This window comes from Macaca fascicularis, chromosome X, assembly GCF_037993035.2.
Source record: "Macaca fascicularis isolate 582-1 chromosome X, T2T-MFA8v1.1".
NCBI classification, from domain to species: Eukaryota; Metazoa; Chordata; class Mammalia; order Primates; family Cercopithecidae; genus Macaca; species Macaca fascicularis.
In genome coordinates, this window is record NC_088395.1 from 124,189,607 (window position 1) to 124,212,080 (window position 22,474).

A 22,474-nucleotide genomic window follows, 5' to 3' on the forward strand; every position below is an offset into this window, starting at 1 on the left:
CCTGGCAACAGAGCAAGACTCTGTCTCAAAAAAAAAAAAAAATGAGTACAATATCTGTATAGACATTTATCAAAAGAAGACATACAAATGGCAAACAATCATATGAAAAGGTGCTCAGCATCACTGATCATCCGATAAATATAAACAAAAATTACACTGATATCTCACCCCAGTTAAAAACATTTATCCAAAAGACAGGCAATAGCAAATGCTGGCAAAGATGTGGAGAAAAGGGAACCTTCGTGCACCTTTAGTGGGAATATAAATTAGTACAGCCACTATGGAGAACTGTTTGGAGTAGCCTCAGAAAACTAAAAATAGTGCTACCATGGGTAGGCATAGTGGCTTATGCCTATAATCCCAGTACTTTGGGAGGCTGAGGTAGGCAGATCACTTTAGGTCAGGAGTTCAAGAATAGCCTGGCCAACATGGTGAAACCCTGTCTCTACTAGAAGTACAAAAAATGGCCAGGCATGGTGGTGGGTGCCCGTAATCCCAGATACTCAGGAGGCTGAGGCAGAAGAATCGCTTGAACCAGGAAGATGGAGTTTGCAGTGATCTGAGATCGCACAACTGAACTCCAGCCTGGGTGACAAAGTGAGACTCCATCTCAACAACAAAAAATAGTGCTACCATATGATCCAGCAATCCCACTGTTAGGTATATGCCCAAAAGAAAGGAAATCAGCATAGTGAAGAGATATTTGCACTTCCATGTTTATTGCAGCACTATTCAATTAGCCAAGACTTGAAAGCAACCAGTGTCCATTACCAGATGAATGGATAAAGAAAAAGTAGTATATATACACAATGAAACACTATTCATCCATAAAAAAGAATGAGATCGAGTCATTTGCAACATCATGGATGGAACTAGAGGTCACTATTTTAAGTGAAATAAGTCAGGCACAGAAGACAAACTCATATGTTCTCACTTATTTGTGGAAACTAAAAATTAAAGCTATTGAACTTACAGAGATAGAGTGGAAGGATTGTTAGCAGAAGCTGGCAAAGGTAGGTAGTGGTGGGGTGAAGATAACATGGTAAGTGGATACAAAAATATAGATAGAATAAATAAGATCTAGTATTTGATAGCACAACAGGTTGACTACAGTCAACAATAAAGTATTGTGTATTTCAAAATAGCTAAAAGAGTAGAATTGGATTGTTTGTAACATGAAAAAAAGATAAATGCTTGATTTTTAAAAATCTGTTGAGACTTGTTTTCTGGTCTAATATGTGGTCTGTCTTTAAGAATTTTCCATGTGCTGATGATAAGAATGTGTATTCTGTGGTTGTTTGGTTAAATGTTCTATAAATGTCTGTTTGGTCCATCTACTCTATAGTGCAGCTTAAATCCAATATTTCTTTGTTGATTTTCCCTCTAGATGATCTGTTTAATGTTGAGAGTTGGTTGGTAAAGTTCCTATTCTTGTATTGCGGCTACCTCTCTCTTTAGTTTTAATATGTTTGCACGTATATCAGAGTGCTCTGTATTAGATACCCCATTTACCCTGATGGATTACACATTGTATGCCTATATCAATACATCTCATGTATCTCATAAATATATACACCTACTATATACCCCCAAAAATTAAATATGAAAAAAATTAAAGATATAGAATGACTCCATGGGTAAGAAAACAAGACACAAATATATGCTGCCTAGAGGAAAATCAATTCATCTGTAAAGACACAGAGAGACTGAACTTGAAATAATGGAAAAAGATATTCTATGCAAACAGAAAACAAGTGTGTAGGAGTACTTAAACTTATATGAGATAAAGTACACTAAGTTAAAACTGTAAAAAGAGGCAAAGAACATCATTATATTATGATAAATGGATCAATTCAGCAAGAAGATATAACCATTGTAAATATATATGCCCCCAATGCCAGAACACTCTGATATATAAAGCAAATATTATTAGAACTAAAGAGATAGACCTCAATACAATAATCTTTCTTTTTTTCGTTCATCTAGAGAGAAAATCAACAAAGAAATATTTAATTCAAAACTCTCTGTAGACGAAATGCACCAAACAGGAATTTATAGAGCATTTTACCCAACAACTGCAGAATACACATTCTTATCATCAACGCATTGAACACTTTTAAAGATAGACCATATGTTAGACCAGAAAACAAGTCTCAACAAATTTTTAAAAATCAAAAAATCAAAATCATATCAAATATCTCCTCAGACCACAATGGCATAAAACTTGGACTCAATAACAAAAGGAACATTGGAAACTGTACAAATGCATGGAAAGTAAACAACATGCTCCTGAATGATCAATGGGTCAATGAAGAAATTAAGAAGGAAATTTAAAAATGCCTTGAAACAAATTGAAATAGAAACATCACATACCAAAATCTATGGAATATAGGAAAGACAGTAATGAACGTGATTTTTATAAAAATAAACGCTTACATCAAAAAATTAGAAAGATTTCAAGGAACAACCTAACGCTACACCTCAAGGAACTAGAAAACCAAGCAAAAACGAATTCAAAATTAATAGAAGTAAACAAAGTTAAGAGTATAAATAAATGATAGATTAAAATAGTACAAAAGATCAACAAAAATGAAAATTTGGTTATTTGGAAAGATAAACCAGGTTGACAAACAATTAGCTACACTAATAAAAAGGACCTAAATAAATACAATCAGAAAATAGGAGACCTTACAACTGATACCACAGAAATACAAAGGATCATTAGAGACTACTATGAACAGATATACATAGACAAATTGGAAAACTTAGAAGAAATGGATAAATTCCTGGACACATACAACCTATCAATACTAAGACAGAAATAAATAGAAAACCTGAAGAGATCAAGAGCCAGTAATGAGACTGAAGCAGTAATACAAAATTATCTCATCAAAGAAAAGCCCAGGATCTGATGGCTTCACTGAATTCTACCAAACCTAAAAAAAAAAAAAAAAAAACTGACACCAATTATCAAACTGTTCCAAAAACTTAAAGGGCATGAAATTTTTTCAAATTCATTATACAAGGCCAGCATTATTACCCTGATACCAAAGCCAGAGAAGGATAAACACACACACACACACACACACTTTACAGGCCAAAATCCCTGATGAACATAGATGCAGAAATCCTTAGCAAAATATTAGCAAACCAAATTCAACAGCACAACCAGAAGATTACACAACATGATCAAGTGAGATTTATCCCAGGGATACAAGGATAGTTCAACATATGCTAATCAATAAATGTGATACATCGTATCAACAGAATGAAGGAGAAAATCCATATGATCATTTCAATAGATGCAAAAGAAGCATTTTACCATTTCATAATAAAAACCCACAACAATTAGGTATAGAAAGAATGCACCTCAACACAATAAAGGCCAGATATGGCAAACCCACAGCTAACATCATACTCAATGAGGAAAACTTAAAAGATCTTTCTTTAAGAACTAGAACAAGACAAGGATACCCACTTTTATTACTCATTCAACATAGTACTGAAAATCCTAGACATTAGACAAGAGGAAAAAATAAATGGCACCCAAATTGGAAAGGAGGAAGTCAAATTGTCCCTGTTTGCAGATGATATGATCTCATGTATAGAAAAACCTAGACTCCATCAAAAAACTCTTAGAACTGATAAATTCAGTAAAGTTGCAGAATACAAAATCAACATAAAAACTAACTAGTGTTTCTACACACGAATAACGAACTAAAAAGAAATAACTAAAAAGAAATAACGAACTGAAAAAGAAATCAAAAACGCAATTCCACTTACAACAGATACAAAAATAAAACAAAATACCTAGGAATGAATTTAACCAAGTAGGTGAAAGATATCTACACAGAAAATTACAAAACACTGATAAAAGATATTGAAGAGGAAACAAAGAAATGTAACAACATCCCATGTTTATTGATGGAAGAATTAATATTGTTAATATGTATTGAAGCAATCTACAAATTCAACACAATTCCTATCAAATTACTAAGGCCCTTTTCCCAAAAGTAGAAAAAAAAAATTCTAAAAGTTGTATGGAACCACAAAAGACCCAGAATAGCCAATGCAGTTCCGAGCAAAAAGAACAAATCTGGAGGCATCACACTACCTGACTTCAAAATATGCTACAAAGCTATAGTAAACAGAACAGCACGGTACTGGCATAAAAGAGACACATAGACTAATGGAACAGAATAGATAACCCAGAAATAAATCCATGTATATTAATCCAACTGACTTTCAACAAAAGCAGCAAGAACATACACTGGAAAAAGGACAGTCTCTTCAATAAATGGCGCTGGGAAAACTGGATGTTCATATGCAGAATACTAGACTAGGCCAGATTGCCACTTTTCATCATATACCAAAATTAACCCAAAATGGATTAAAAACTTTAAGACAATAAACTATAAAACTCCCAGAAGAAAACACACAAGAAACACTTCAGAACATTGGTCTGGGCAAAGATTATATAGCTAAGATCTCAAAAGCTCAGGCAACAGAAGTAAAAGTAGACAAATGAGATTATATCAAACTAAAAAGCTTTTGCACAGCAAAGGAAACAGTTAACAGAGTGAAGAAACAACTGGCAGTATGGGGAAAATATTGCAAGCCATTCATCTGATGGCCACGCATGGTGGCTCATGCCTGTAATCCCAGCACTTTGGGAGGCCAAGGCGGGTAAATCACCTGAGGTCAGGAGTTCGAGACCAGCCTGCCCAACATGGAGAAACTAAAACTGTCTCTACTAAAAATACAAAATTAGCCAGGCGTGGTAGTGGCACATGGCTGTAATCCCAGCTACTTGGGAGGCTGAGGCAGAGAATCGCTTGAACCTGGGAGGCAGAGGTTGCAGTGAGCCAAGATCATGCCATTGTACACCAGCCTGGGCAACAAGAGTGAAACTCCATCTCAAAAACACACACACACACACACAAAACTATTCATATGACAAGGGATTAATATCCAAAATATATAAGGAACTGAACACAACAGTAGAAAAACCCAAATAACCTCATTTAAAAATGTGCAATTGACCTGAACAGACATTTCTCAAAAGACATACAAATGGCCAACAGATATATAAATAAATGCTCAACATCTCTAATCATCATGTAAATGCAAATCAAAGCCACAATTTGATATTATGTCACTTCAGTTAGAATGGCTGTTATCAAAAAGATACTGTTCAAAAAAAGAAAACCCCGAAGAATGTAGTTTCCAAGCATCAAATAAATAAATAAATAACAAATGCTGGTGAAGATGCAGAGAAAAGGGAGCTCTTAGACACTGTTGGTAGAAATGTAAATTAATACAACCATTACAGAAAACAGTATGGAGGTTCATCAAAAAACTAAAAATGCACTACTGGGTATATACTCAAAGAAAAGGAAATCAAGATGTTGAGACATCTCCACTCCTGTGTTTATTGCAGCACTATTCACAATAGACAAGATATGGAATCAACCTAAGTGTCTGTCAACAGATGAATGGACAAAGAAAACGTGTTATAAATACACAATGAAATACTATGGAATCACAAAAAAGAACAAAACCCTGTCATCTGCAGCAACATGGACAAGCCTGGAGAACATTAAGCGAAATAAGTTAACCACAGAAATACAAATGACCCTCCATATTCTCATTCATGCGCAAAAGCTAAAAGTTGGATCTGATAGAAATGGAGAGTAGAATAGCGGTTACTAGTGGGGAGTGAGGATAGAGAGAAGTTGGTTAACAGATACAAAATTACAGCTAGGTAAGAGGAATAAGTACTAGTGTTCTATAACACTGTAGTGTGACTACAGTTAACAATAACTTACTGTACATTTTCAAAACATTAGAAGAGAGGATCTTGAATATTCCCAGCACAACTAAATGATAAATGTTTGAGATGACAGATATGGCAATTACCTGATTTGATCAACATGTGTTGTATACATGTATCAAAAATCACATTGTACTTCATTAATATGTACAATTATCATGTGTCAATAATTTTTTTAAAAAGGTTCCCAGGATAGCAACATTAGCATCATCTGGTAGCTTCCTAGGAATTCCAATTCTTGGCCTTCACCCCAGATGTAATGAATCAAAAGCTCTGAAGGTACAACTAGATAACCTTTGTTTAATAATTTTTATTTCAATAGCCTTTGGGGTACAAATGGTTTTTGGTTACATGAATGAATTGCATAGTGGTGAAATCTGAGATTTTAGTGCACCTATTACCCAACTAGTGTACATTGTACCCAATATGCAGATTTTATCCCTCACCCCCTCCTACCCTCCCGCTTCTGAGTCTCCAAAGTTCATTATACCACTCTGTATGCCTTTGCATATCCATAGCTTAGCTCCCACTTACAAGTGAGAACATATAGTATTTGGTTTTTCTTTCCTGAGTTAGTTCACTTAGAATAATGGACTCCAGCTCGATCCAAGTTGCTGCAAAAGACATTATTTCATTCTCTTTTACGGCTGAGTAGTGTTCTATGGTGTATATATTCCACACTTTCTTCATCCACTCATTGGTTGATGGGAACTTATGTTGGGTCCGTATCTTTGCAATTGTGAGTTGTGCTGTGATGGACATACACATAGAAGACTCTTTGATATAATGACTTCTTTTCCTTTGGATAGATACCCAGTAGTGCGATTGCTGGATTGAATGGCAGATCTGCTTTCAGTTCTTTAAGAAATCTTCATACTGTTTTCCATAGAGGTTCTGCTAATGTACACTCCCACGAACAACGTATAAGTGTTCTCTTTTTACCACGTGCACGCCAACATCTCTTGTTCTTTGACTTTTCAATAATGACCATTCTTGTAGGGGTAAGGTGGTATTTCATTGTAGTTTTAATTTGCATTTCCCTGATGATTAGTGATGTTGAGCATTTTTTCATATGTTTGTTGGACATTTGTATATCTTCTTATGAGAAATGTCTATTCATGTCATTTGCCTACTTTTTCATGGGATTAGTTTTTTCTTGCTCATTTGTTTGAGTTCCTTGCAGATTGTGGATATTAGTCCTTTGTCAGATACATAGTTTACAAATATTTTCTCCCATTCAGTAGCTCATCTGTCTACTCTGATGATTACTTCTTTTGCTATAAAGGAGATTTTTAGCTTAATTAGGTCTCATTTATTTCTTTTTATTTTAGTTACATTTGCTTTTGGGGTCTTAGTCATCAATTCTTTGCCTACACCAATGTCTAGAAGAATTTTTCCTAGGTTATCTTCTAGAATGTTTATGGGTTTCAGGCCTTAAAGTCTTTGATCCATCTTGAGTTGATTTTTGTATAAGGTAAAAGACAGGGATCCAGTTTTCCCAGGATGATTTATTCAATAAGGTGTGCTTTTCCTGATTTATACTTTTGCCAGCTTTGTCAAAGATCAGTTGGTTATAAGTATTTGTCTTCACTCTTGGGTTCTCTATTCTGTTCCATTGGTTTACATGTCTACTTTTATAACAGTATCATTCTGTTTTGGTAACTCTAGCCTTGCGGTATTATTTGAAGTCTGGTAATGTGATGCTTACAGATTTATTCTTTTTGCTTAGGATTGCTTTTGCTATTCAGGCTCTTTTTTTGGTTCCATATGAATTTTAGGCTTGTTTTCTCTAATTCTGTGAAAATGTTGGTATTTTGATAGGGATTGCTTTGAATCTCTAGATTGCTTTGGGCAGTATGTCTATTTTTATGATATTGATTCTTTCTATCCATAAGCATGGGATGTGTTTCCATTTGTTCGTGTCATCTATAATGTCTTTCAGCAGTGTTTTGCAGTTCTCCTTGTAGAGATAATTTGCCTCCTTGGTTAAGTATATACCTAGGCATTTTGTATTTTTGCAGCTGTTATAAAAGGGATTGAGTTCTTCATTTGATTCTCAGCTTGCTCATTGGTGGTGTATAGCAGTGCTGCTGATTTGTGTAAATGATCTTGTAACCTGAACTTTACTGAAGGCATTTATCAAATCTATGAGTCTTTTGGAAGAATCTTTAGCATTTTCTAGGTTTACAATCATACCATTTGCAAAACGCAACAGTTTGAATTTCTCTTTTCAAATTTGGATGCCCTTTATTTCCTTCTCTTGCCTGATTGCTCTGGCTAGGACTTCTAGCACTATGTTGAATAGAAATGGTGAAAGTAGGCATCTTGTCTTGTTGCAGTTCTCAGGGGAAATGCTTTCAACTTTTCCCCATTCAGTATAATGTTGGCTGTGGGTTTGTCATAGATGGCTTTTTTATTTTGAGGTAAGCCCCTTCTGTGGCTAGTTTGTTGGGGGTTTTATCATAAAGGGATGCTGGATTTTTCCAAATGCTTTTTCTGCATCTATTGAGATAATCATGTGGTTTTTAATTCTGTTTATGTGGTGTATCACATTTATTGTCTTGCATATGTTAAACCATCTCCGTATCCCTGGGATGAAACCCACTTAATCATGGTGTATTATCTTTTTGATGTACTGATGTATTTGGTTAGTAAGTATTTTCTTGAGGATTTTTGCATCTATGTTCATCAGGGATATTGTCCTGTAGTTTTCTTTTTTGGTTATGTCCTTTCCTAGTTTTAGTATCTGGGTAATATTTGCTCATAGAATGAGTTAGGAAGAATTCCCTCTTACTCAATCTTGTGCAATATTTTCAGTAGGACTGGTACCAATTCTTTGAATGTCTAGTAGAATTCAGCTGTGAATTCATCTGGCCCTGGGCTTTTTTTGTTGGCAATATTTTTATTACTTATTCAATGTCACTGTTATTGGTCTGTTAATGGTTTCTGTTTCTTCCTGATTTAATCTAAGAAGGTTGATTCCAGGAATTTATCTGTTTTGTCTAGATTTTTCTAGTTTTTGTGCATAGAGATGTTCAGAGTAATCTCAAATAATTCTTTGCATTTCTGTGGTGTCAATTGTAATGTCTCCAGTTTCATTTATAATTGAGCTTATTTGAATCTTCCTCTTCTTTGCATGATTAATCTAGGTAATGGTCTATAAATGTTGTTTATCTTTTCAAAGAACCAACTTTTTGCTTTATTGATATTTTGTATTTTTTTGTTTCAAATTCATTTAGTTCTGCTCTGATCTTTGTTATTTCTTTTCTTCTGCTACTTGTGGGTTTGGTTTGTTCTTGTTTCTCAAGTTCCTTGAGGTATGACATTAGGTTGCCAATTTGTGATCTTCCAGACTTTTTTATGGAGGCATTTTATGCCACAAACTTTCCTCTTAGCACTACTTTTGCTGTATCCCAGAGGTTTTGATAACTTGTGTTACTATTGTCCTTCATTTCAAAGAATTTTTAATTTCCATCTTGATTTCATTGTTAGCCCAAAAATTGTTCAGGAGCATATTGTTTAATTTCCATGTATTAGTATAGTTTTGAGGGTTCCTTTTAAAGTTGATTTCTAGTTTTATTGCACCATGATCTGAGAAGATCTTTGATATTATTTGATTTTTTTAATTTATTGAGACTTGTTTTGTTGCCTATAACTTGGTCTATCTTGGAGAACATTCCATGTATTGATGAGAAGAAGTGTATATCCTGAAGTTTTTGGGTAGAATGTTCTTTCACTATCTGTTAGGTCCATTTGTTCTAGAGTGTAGTTTAAGTCCATTGTTTCTTCATTGACTTTCTGTCTTGATCTGACTAGTGCTGTCAGCCGAGTGAAGTCTCCCACTATTATTGTGTTGCTGTTTATCTCATTTCTTAGTTCTAACAGTAATTGTTTTATGAATCTGGGACTCTAGAGTTAGATGAACATAAATTTAGGGTTGTAATACCTTCTTTTTGGATTGATCATTTTATCATTATAGAATGACTTTCTTTGTCCTTTTTTTACTGTTGTTCCTTTAAAATCTGTTTTATCTAATGTAGGAATAGGTACTTCTGTTCACTTTTGATTTCCATTTGCATGGAATATCTTTTTCCACCCCTTTACCCTGAGTTTAATGAATCCTTATGTATTAGGTGAGTCTTATTTTTCCCCTCCAAGACAGAGTATTGCTCTGTCACCCAGACTGGAGTACAATGGCGTGATCTTGGCTCACTGCAACCTTTGCCTCCCGGGTTCAAGTGATTCTTGTGCCTCAGCTTCCCAAGTAGCTGGGGTTTCAGGCATGCACCACCACACCCTGCTAATTTTTATATTTTTGGTAGAGACAGTGTATCACCATTTTGGCCAGGCTGGTCTTGAACTTGTGAGTTCAGGTGATGCACCCAACTCGGCCTCCCAAAGTGCTGGGATTACAGTCCTGAGCCACTACACCCAGCCTGATGAGGCTCTTAAAGATAGCAGATATTTGGTTTGTGATTTTTTTTAACCATTCTGACATTCTGCATCTTTTAAGTGGAGCATTTAGGACATTTATGTTCAACATTAATATTGATGTGAGGTACTGTTCCAATCACCATGTTAATTGTTACCTACTTTGTTTTTTTGTTGTTTGCGTGTGTAATTGTTTTATATGCTCTGTGAGTTTCATGCTTTCAAGAGGTTCTATTCTGGTGCACGTTTACTTTTATTTCAAGATTTAGAACCCCTTTTATGATTTCTTATAGGGCTGGTCTGGTAGTGACAAATTTTCTCAGCATTTGTTTAAAACTAACTTTATTTCTCCTTCATTTCTGAAATTTAGTTTTGCTGCATACAAAATTCTTGGCTGACAGTTATTGTGTTTATGGAGGCCAAATATAGGACCTCAGTTCCTTCAGGCTTATAAGGTTTTTGCTGGTGCTTTTAATAAGCCCTCCATATGCTTCTAATGCACACTAAAGTAAGAACCACTGAATTAGAGAACTGGCTGCAGTACTCTATGAGTCCTAGAAATCGATTCAAAGTCTTAAGTTAATCAACTCTGGGTACTCCTTGTTATTGTCAGTCTAATTTTCCTATGGGAGAAATATAACCATAAGGGATCCCATTTCCCCTTCTGATCCATATCTTTTCTTATTTTAAAGGATATTTTTTTTCCAAAAGTGCAGTAACAACTGACAAACACTCCCCTTACCAACAAGTCAAGCTATCACCTAAGCACATATTTGCTCATTCACCCATTCATTCATTTACTCAATCATTCACTAATGTGTTCCACAAGTATTCAAGAACCTCTTATGTGTCATCCACTGGTGCTGCATACTAAGGATATGGAAAAAGTTGATAATGACAACCACAAACAGGAAATTGCACAGTATATGAGACTGAACTTTGACATGTGGCAGCAGTGCTGACCACTTCAAAGGCTATGACTTGATACAAGTAATGGCCATATCAGTTCAAATGACTGAGGAAATTAAACCCTATGAGGAGTACACTATTCTTTTGTTTTATTACTGGTTGTTTCTCACCAACAAAGGTGTGCCTGGAGCATGAGATAAAACACTCTAGGAATAAAGTTCAATTCTATAGTCCCCCAGTGAAGTGTCAGCTAGAGGTTATTGCCATATGCCTTTTTCGACATCTCCCATGTGACATAGATATATACTACTGTAATAGTTGGTTTCACGTCATCAAAATTTATTTACTATGAGGCTAACACCTGAAAAGACCTTATTTTTTAAAAACACTCCAGGAAAGACCTTTGAAAGCGTGGTGATATATAGCCCCACTTCTAGAATGTAAGCTCCATAAAGGTAGGAATCTTATTGTTTATTTTGTGCCCTAATATATTTCAGGTACTAAGAACGGTGCTCAGTACATAATAGGTACTCAACAAATATTTGTTGTAAATTATTCTAGCCTGTCCTAATTTCATATAACTTCATATAGCTATTCTTTTTATAATAAAGAAGATTTGTCAAATTTGTCAACTATATGTTACTTTATTTGTGTACCTTGGTCGGGCTTTTCACACATGTAAATTTCTCCCCTCAGAAGCCATGGTTAAATCATTTACCATGTTTTGGTTTAGGAAATATGGTCATCTCACTTACAGCACATACCCGCTGAATCTTGACAAATAAGCCAAGAATTAAGTTTGGAAAAATAAATCACTTAGGGGCACACAAGCCAGATACAGTTTCTGGTCCCTAGAAAGTCTTTCCAACTGGAGAACTCTTATTTTCTCGCAACAAGCCAGGAAGGCTGAGAACACAGGGCTTGCCCTTCCTGGCTGGCCTCTGGAAAAACCAGGCTGACGTAAGAAAGCCTCTGGTGCCTGTTTCCTTTTCCAAAGCTGTTGCTATGGATACCTAAGGCTAGAAAGCAATGGGCAGAATATCAGATGCCTAGGTTCAAGTTATCAAACTCAGGGCAATGATGGGCTAAGGCAGGAGCGGCAGGGAAAAACAAAGATTTGCACTCATATACTAGCCAGAGAGGAGGTCCTTGGCAGAGCTGGCGGTCCTTGGAAAGGTCTTGACAAGATGTGTGTGTGTGTGTGTGTGTGTGTGTGTGTGTGTGTGTGTTATCCAAGGCTCTTCCTAGTGTTAAGATGCCACAGACTGAAATTCATTATCAGAAGATTACAGGATGCACATGAACTCAGAGTACAGATAAGATGGTGTCTCTGGGTAAAAAACTATATTTTACCCAGGCTACAGTGAGGCCTATCCCCCAGTTAAGGAAAAGGCTTCCCTGATGCCTGAAATGTACATTCCTCCTAGAATCTGTGTCTGAGTCCCTCTGACCCTGGTCACTCTTGGCTTACCTTGCTGTCTCTTCTTTTTCTGTTTCTCTATTCTTCCCTTCAATTAATAACACTCATTTATACTACAGTCAGTCTCTTCTCCTAATTTCTAGCTTGACTCACAATGTTCTGTCTCTAATTATTATGTGTTGATTGTATGAGTCAATATTTTGACAATCTAAGGATTCCTTACCATTGCCTCCATGTGTGGGCTTCAACACAATTCCATATTTTAAATTGTTTATTAAGCCTCAGAGTGTAATATATATATATAGAGAGAGAGAGTGAGGTAACACCTCTTAGATCTGAAGATAGGTGTCCTTGTTGTCTTGGTGTATACCTTACCCCACAGATGAGAGGAGTGTGCGCAGGGTGAGACAATGAGAGAGAGAGAATGAAAAAGACAAAAGAGAAAGGGGAGAAAGATACCTGATTATCTGTGATCAGAGCTACAGGTGAAATAAAACCACAAATGTTAGCTAGTGAATTCAGAGAGACTAACACTACTGCCCATGCTTTGTGTAGCTAACTCTTCCAGCTACTTCCAGACTGTTTCACAAAGTGTGTGTACTAAAGCAGGCTCCATTGGGTCCTCTTTGCTCATTCTGATGCTCCCCTTCCTAGATCATCACGGTGATGATTATCTCATATATCTGTGGTTGCTGTATCTCATTCACGTTCATAGGATTTTGTTGAAGTTGTGTATCATATGGCTATAGGATTCCTAATGAAAGGTTCATGGCCATGATATATTTTCTTGCTATTTGTTTTCCCAGCATGAAATGGAAACTGAACAAACAAATGATTCTTTCTGAAATTGTTCTCTCTCCTAGGGACTCAGTGGAATTACCACACAAAGCCAAGAACTCCTCTGCCAGAAGTCACAGAGAAGACTGGTTATTGCCTGGCTAAGAAGAGAAGCTTCACAAAGGCTGATGCCACAGAAGATGGGTAGGGATCAATGAATCCTTTGTTTTGTACCTTATGCCCAGGGGGAAAAAGCTACTTCTTTATTCATTGTTGATTCAACTCACCAAGCATTGAATGAACACTAGTAGGTACTGTAGGAGACAAAATAATAAATAAGGAAGGTCTCTGCCCTCAAAGAGCTTGAAATCTAGAAACGAAGATGTATATTTGAAAGAGTTGGTAGGACAAGACATTGGTTTAAAAATGGCACAAAATACTGGAACAATAAAGAAGAGAGAGCGATTACACCAATTAAAATTGTTTTGTGATAACATCTGCCAGGACAACAGACTGGCACCATTTTTTTTTTTCAAATGATGTTGACACACATCCTGTCTGCTCCAATTAAAGTCCCCAGCTTGACGTCCTCTTTAGCAGAAAAACCAAGGTGTTCTGCCAGTATGAACAGAGAAAGCAGAAACTCAGGAAGGAGAAAAGGAGGAGATGCTAGGAAGAATAGAAGATATAAGTCATTGTTTGATTTATCAAAACAGGAATATTCACGCCTCATTTTAATCCAAAAAGCACTGCTTAGAAAAACGAATTGAGTTGGAAAGAATCTGAGTCCTTATCTCATTTCACTCAACCACTGTGTAATGCTTCAGTTCCCTTTACAATATCCCCACCAAACAGATGCCCGCTAAGGGAGATATCAAAAAGTTTTATGGAAGAAAATGGCATTTCAACCAGGTCCTCAAAATATTGAATTTTGATGTTTGAAAACAAAAAGGATGAGGAAATGACAAAAACCTAAGGGCTCTAAAAATGTACAGGTCATTTACAGGGCGATAAATGTTACAAGCTGGATGGAGTATACAAGGATGTAAGGGAAGGAGTGGATAATGAGGACAGAAATCACAGGAGGAGTTAGATCATGAAGACTTTTGAATCTGGCCAAGTAATCTGGACTTGATTCAACAAATAATAGGTAGCTACTGACAATTTTAGAGCAGGAAGAAGACATGATTAAATGTAGATTTAGGAAGATGAATCTGGCAGTGAAGTGGAGAACAGATTGTAGGACAGAAAGACTGAAGGCAGAAACATAGGCTAGTAGACACTTGTAGTAGCCAAGGAAATGGATATGAACTCTGGTTGTGGGAGAAAAGTGCAAATAGAAAAAGGACAGAATTTCATAACTATTCCAGAGATAAGACTTGGTGACTGGTGGTGGGTGTGTGGGTAAGAGAGTGTGTGTATATGTGTTCAATTTAAAGATTTTCAAAGAGCTAGAAAATTATTTCCTTTGATCCTTCCAATAACTTTATGAAGTCGGTAAGACAAGTATTTTGTCTCCATTCTCTAGATAAGGAAGTGCAACCAGACATTCCAACTTATGAGAGGTAAGTGTCATATTGAATAAAATTAGCCTCAGGATCCGGGCAGGTACTGAGACCTCCCAACAACCAAAGCAACATCTTTCCCTTTATACTCACAATCGTACACTTGTACTCCAGGCTTTGTGAAACATTCTACCAATAAGAAAACTTCTCTTTTCGCTTGTAGATGATCTATTTTCAAAAAATATTTGCTTTTGTTTGCTGAGTATAAATTGCTTATGACAGACTAACCAACTTTCATTAGTTTGTCTCCTTATCTTAAAAACAGTTCCAGGTCAAGGTAATCTATTCCCTGTAGCACTTTAATCTCACCTGAGTCATACTGTTCTGTGGATGAAATACACCAAGGGAAGAGCATTATTTACTCAGCCTTCCCACAAAATAAGTGGTCGCTGGTACAATACAGTAACGGAAGCCTGCACTGCTATGAGAACACCACCTCTTTTTTCAATTATTGATTTAGAGGATTTCTGCTACAAATAAAATGAAAACCCAAGAAAAATCCCATCTGGGGCTTTTAAAATTGCTACCAAATGAAAAGCAATGTGATGACTTACTGCCAAACTTGGCCTGACCGTGAGAACAGACATAAATGAACACAGAGGAACTTTCTAGATCAGTTCCAAGCAGAAGACAGGAACAGTTCCTGGTCTAGGGGAAAAAATGAAGGGCAGGTAGCAAGAGTTCAAAAAGAGAGTTCTAAAGAAGGTACCAAGAGACCTTCAAGGAAGTTCTAAAGGCCACATTTTAGGAAGGGAACTGAGACTGAAAACCATATGGTTCAGTCAGGCATGAAAATGCAGTAACGTGGGTAATGGATAAGGCCATTCATTCAGTAATTTTTCTTCTTGTAAACAGTAGGTGTTTGGCCTCTTGATGCTCAGAGGAACCACTCAAGTCTGTGCTATTCATGGATTTTTCCCCTTATAACCAAAAACTTTTCCTGTCTCTGACTATATGCCTTACAAATAGGTTCTGGTTGAGAAATTTGGGAGTAAAGGTATCAACCACCCTTGAAATAAAGTATTTATAAAGTGCAGCTGGGACACACTTATCTCAGTGAACCCTGGGCATAAGTAGCCCAGTGCGGTGGAGAAGGAAGAAGGGAATTACATCCCAGTCTCAGCTACCAACTCACAATGAGAACTTCCTGTTAGCTTCCTTCCCTTGTTAATTCAAGTACAGATATGCCCCAAAGCAAGTGTTATCTGCTGGGCTCCTGGGTCCTGCTCAAAACCCAGAGCAGGTTTGTGAAAAAAGTGGTAAATCTTGGCAGTAAGGTAATAAGATTATGCCTTTCAAACCCACCTGGGCATTTCGCTATGTTTCTTACGTCAGTTGTATCGCTGCCCTAAGCTTACCAAAAGGAGCTTCTTCGGGCCACTGATAGGAGGTAATATGACATAATAAAAAGATATCTGAACATGAGAGTCCAAGTACATAGATTTAAGTCTTAACTCTACTACTTACCCCATGTCTCTCCCAAAGCAACTCACTTCACCCTCTGAGCCTTAATCCCTCATCTATAAAAAAGGAGTATTTATTCCTACCTTTTTTATAGTTAAGTATGGCGTAGATCTGTGGTTTGCAAACTTTTATTAAGCAGAAGAATCGTTTTTCCTAAATGAAATCCTAGTTGAAACACTAATACCAAAAAAGCAGACAGAAATGGAACTACTCTGTTCAAAGCTACCCTGGAGAGTCCAGGAGCTCACCTGCTGGGCCTCCACTGCCCCTGCTGGCACTTGTAGGAAGTGATTGGAAGATCACCTGACCAACAAAAAAGAACCTGCCCAAGGGAGGAGTCAAGAAATGAAATATCGGCAGGCGCGGTCGCCTGTAATCCCGGCGCTTTGGGAGGCCGAGGCGGGCGGATCACGAGGTCAGGAGATTGAGACTATCCTGGCTAACACAGTGAAACCCCGTCTCTAGTAAAAATACAAAAAATTAGCCAGGCATGGTGGTGGGCGCCTGTAGTCCCAGCTTCTTGGGAGGCTGAGGCAGGAGAATGGCATGAACCTGGGAGGCGGAGCTTGCAGTGAGCCAAGATGGCGCCACCAGTGCACTCCAGCCTGGGCAACAGAGCGAGAATCCGTCCCAAAAAAAAAAAAAAAAAAAAAAAAAGAATTATCTCATTTTGGTTTACCAATAACTAGCTGAAATCCCATTTTTAATACCATATCTCATCAGGTTAAGGCTTTGATACCTGGTGAAATCCTACCGCACTCTCCTTTCTCAAAAGAATGATATTCAGAACTCTTGCCAGTGATTCATATCTCAATGTGAATAAAGAATATCAAAAGGGACTCTTTGTTTCCTTTTAACAAAAAGAAATCTATTTTTGTTTTTATTGATCATAAAAGTAAGGCATACTTGTTATAAAAACATAAACACCACGGAATATAAAATATAAAAGAAACCTTTTCCTTAGAAACCCCATTCACACCAGCTACCAGTTGATATTTGGTAAAACGCTTTCCAGATTTCTAGGATTACAGCATATACATACACATGACCCTGGGGGTGGATACACATGCTTTTTAAAACCCAAGTGTATTATCCTACATCCTACATCCTATCCTGTCTTTTTAAACAGCTGCTTAGCTTCTGCTTGCACCTTATATAAGTTATCTAACCTCTTATTGCTAGGTCTTTAGGTGCTTCTACCTTTTTTGCTATTGAAAACACTGCTACAAACACAGATCTTCTCACAATCTCTTGATTGATGGTGAGAGTAGAGAACATGAGGACCTTAGTTGCTGGTGGTGAAAATACCAACACCAAAGTCACAAAGGATAGAGAGTCTGGGTCACCAGAATTCAGCCTAGGCCTCCTTCTTCATTTTGTTGGTCTTTCTAAATGATTTCTTTTGTCCCTGCAAAAGTCTGAGGCAGGTTTTTTTTTTTAAATTTATTAACACACTGCTTAGAAATTCAGCAATGGCTTTTCCACTTTTCTCAAAAGTTAGTGTTGACTATATAAAGGCTATCTCAGGCTTTCCGGATTACCAAACAAAACCAAATGGCCTGGTGATAATTATTATTCAAGCCTCAAGCCCATGGGTCAACCCACCTATGAACTAGACCTCTCAATGACGTTGACTTTCCAACCCCTCTGGCCTCCCACTCATCAATAGGAAGTGGTGCATGACCGGTCTTGAAATTTCTTCATGGTGAAAGACTGAAACAGCCATAAACCTCACCTTAATTTAGTCACTGATTACACTAACCATGCACATTCATTTTAGAGCTTCCTAGCTTATGGGTTTTCACTCCATTTACTTTCCAAAGCCCATCCTGTTGAATATGAAATTTATTGCCAGCCAAGACTTCTCAGTGACTGACGTCAATACCAATTTGGAAACAAAACTAAAGAAACACAGATCCCGTGCCAGCACTGTGGATTGAGTGAAAAACTACTTTCTATCTTTCCCAGAGGATCATCTGGTCAGATGCTTCTTGAATTCTTCCCAAGAAGTGTTATTATACATTTTTAAATGCATTTCCAGAAAATAATTTTTGTTCTGTGCACTTCTGTACCTCAGCTTTGCAAAAAGGGTGGTTTCACGGACCTATCAATAAGCATCAAAGTGCCTAACATGACCAAGACAGCTACAAGATGTTGAGGTTGCACAGATGAACAAAATAGAATTCTTATTCTCGGAGAGCTTAGACTTCATTGTAGGTATGTAAGACCTGCACATATCATTGACACAAAGATGAGGAAGAAATATATTTCATGAACTTTAAGAGAAAAATGGTGGAGCAAGCAAGAAATTTCACGTTATAATCAGCGACCAAGTCTTTTATGGAAGAGAAGGTATTTGACATGGCCCTGAAATGATGATCAGGAATTTAAATTGGAGTGGAGGATTTCTCAAACTGAGATGCCTTCAGAAGCCCAGTGGAGAACATAAATAAGTATAAATGGGCTACCTGTAAGAAAATAGCAAATGGGCCTGTAATCCCAGCACTTTGGGAGGCCGAGACGGGTGGATCACGAGGTTAGGAGATTGAGACCATCCTGGCTAACACAGTGAAACCCCGTCTCTACTAAAAAATACAAAAATCTAGCTGGGCAAGGTGGCGGGCGCCTGTAGTCCCAGCTACTCGGGAGGCTGAGGCAGGAGAATGGCGTAAACCCGGGAGGCAGAGCTTGCAGTGAGCTGAGATCCGGCCACTGCACTCCAGCCCGGGCGACAGAGTGAGACTCCGTCTAAAAAAAAAAAAAAAAAAAAAAATAGCAAATGGGGCCAGGCACGGTGGCTCGCGTCTGTAATTCGAGCACTTTGGGAGGCCAAGCAGGGTGGATCAGGAGGGGTCAGGAGATCGAGACCATCCTGGCTAACACAGTGAAACCCCATCTCTACTAAAAATACAAAAAAATTAGCTGGGCATGGTGGCTGGTGCCTGTAGTCCCAGCTACGTGGGAGGCTGAGGCAGGAGAATGGCGTGAACCCAGGAGGCGGAGTTTGCAGTGAGCCAAGATCGCTCCACTGCACTCCAGCCTGGGTGACAGAGTGAGACCCCATCTCAAAAAAAAAAAAGCAAATGGTGGGATATATGATGAATGAGTCAAACATGTCCCCATTTAAAAGCAGGTAATAAACATTTACAGACCAAACAACACGTATGGTAGGCAGACTTTAGATGTAAAAATGCTAATCTGTATCAGTGGAAGAAGGGAATGGGGAAATTTCAGGAAGAGGCAATGACAAAATCAAAAGTAGGAGTTTGGAATGAGTAAATTATGCTCAAATAAAAGATACTAGTTTGATTAGATCACCCTGGAAAAGGGGAAAGGTGGGGTGGGAGGTGAGGAAAGAGAAAGGAGGAAGGAAAACGAAAAGACAAAAAGAAATTTATTTAATTTCAAGTATCACCTACATTGTCCTATTTGATCTCTGCATCTGCCTTTTTAAAGTAGCTATTATCTTTCTCCATTGTTTGTTCTTGCCATCTGCGTCAAAAAACAGTTGGTTGTAAGTGCTTGAATTTAATTCTCTGTTCTCTACTCTGTCCATCAGTGACAGACTGGATTAAGAAAATGTGGCACATATACACCATGGAATACTATGCAGCCATAAAAAAGGATGAGTTTGTGTCCTTTGTAGGGACATGGATGCAGCTGGAAACCATCATTCTTAGCAAACTATCACAAGAACAGAAAACCAAACACCGCATGTTCTCACTCATAGGTGGGAACTGAACAATGAGATCACTTGGACTCGGGAAGGGGGACATCACACACCGGGGCCTATCATGGGGAGGGGGTAGGGGGGAGGGATTGCATTGGGAGTTATATCTGATGTAAATGACGAGTTGGTGGGTGCAGCACACCAACATGGCACAAGTATACATATGTAACAAACCTGCACGTTATGCACATGTACCCTACAACTTAAAGTATAATAATAATAAATTAATTAAAAAAAAAAGAAGGATTAAAGTTGAAATCTAGGGCCCACCAAAAAAAAAAAAAAGAAAAAAGAAAAAATACTCAACATCATTAATCATCAAAAAAATGCAAATCAATACAATAATGAGATATGAGATATCACCTCACCACAATTAAAATGGCTATTATCAAAAAGACAAGAAATAACAAATGCTGGCGTGGATGTGGAGAAAGGGGAACTATTGGTGAGAAGGTAAAATAGTATAACCATTATGGAAAACAGTATGGAGGTTACTCAAAAAATTAGAAATAAAACTACCATATGATCCAGCAATTCCTCTACTAAGTATATATCAAAAGGAAATGAAATCCGGATGTTGAAGAGATATTTGTACTCCTATGCTCATTGTAGCACTATTCACAATAGACAAGATATGGAATCAACCTAAATGTCCATCAACAGATGAATGGATACAGAAAATGTGGTATATATACACAATGGAATACTATTCAGCCATAAGAATGAATAAAATCCTATCATTTGCAACAACATAGATAAGCCTGAGAACATTAAGTGAAATGAACAAAGCACATACCTTTACCTTTGCTCACTCCACTCAGTGTGATGTAATGGAAAGAAATTTTAGAAATAGGGAAGGTTTGGTTTGTTCCCTACCTCTCCCACTCTTACCTGTATGGTTTTGAGAAATTTAGCTACCTCTTTTATATGAGTTTTATTTTTCTTTAAAATGGACTGTTAATACCTACTTTTTTGGTCTAAATTTTAAAATTGGTTTTAATTGACCCAAAATAATTGTACATATCTATGGGATATGCAAATACTGCATATTCTCACTCACATATGAAATCTAAATTTATCACACAGATGCAGAGTAGACAGTGGTTACCAGAGGCTGGAGTGGGGATAGAGGAGGGACGATATAGGGAGAGATTGCTCAACAGGTACAAAGTTACAATTAGGAGGAATAAATTCTGGTATTCTATTGCACAGTAGGGTGACTATGATTAACAACATTGTTTTGTATATTTCAAAATAAGTAGAAGAGAGGATTTTGAATGCTCTTACCACAAAGAAATAATAAATGTATGGTGATAAATATGCCAAATACCCTGATTTGATTTTTATATGATGTATGTATACATCAAAACATCACACTGTACCCCATAGATATGTACAATTATTTGGGGTCAATTAAAAACAATTTTAAAATTTAGACCAAAAAAGTAGGAATTATCAGTCCATTTTAAAGAAAAGTAAAACTCAGATAAAAAGAAGTAGCTAAATTTCTCAAAACCATACAGGTAAGAGTGGGAGAGGTAGCGAACAAACCAAACCTTCCCTATTTCTAAAATTTGTTTCCATTACATCACACTGAGTAGAGTGAGCAAAGGTAAAGCTGAAAATTTAGGATCAGGTTGTAAAGGTCCTTACAAAAAGCAATTAGCTCAATGAAACATTTAGTTGTAGAAAATCAGATAAAACATTTAAAATGTTATACCTTTCACAGGTTCCATATGCTATGAATATGGAACTTATAACCATTTCATATGAAAGACATGCTATTTTTATACTGCCTTTCTCTGCCCTTTTCCTACTTGTATCTCATTCCACTTTGCTAACTCTAAATCAAGCAGTGCTATGTTAATAATCAGATCCTGGCACCAAACTACGTGCATTTGAATTGAATCCTAACTCTGCCACTACTGAGCAAATTATTTAACCTCTCTGTGCTTTGATTTCCTTGTCTATAAAATGGGGATAATAACAGTCTACGTCATAGCATTGTTGCGCAATGCTTGGCACAGAGTAAGTGCTCAATACATGTTAGCTTTTCATTTTATCTGAACCAAAAGAAAACCCAGTTACAACTAATAGGAACAAGAGGAGTCTTAATGATAGTCCCAAATTGAGTTTTGGAAAGTAACAAATTTGGATATGAAGTTAGACGAAGAGCTGGATTGGCACTGTGGCAAGGACTGTTTGTTGCTTCCCAACATTTATTCTCCCTTCTTAACAAAGAGAACCTCGAGTTTTAGCTGAGAATATTCAACACAGAAAATACTGGATTTTCTAGGCTCCTTTTCAGCTAGGCGAAGCTATGCTCCTAAATTCAAAAAAGTGAG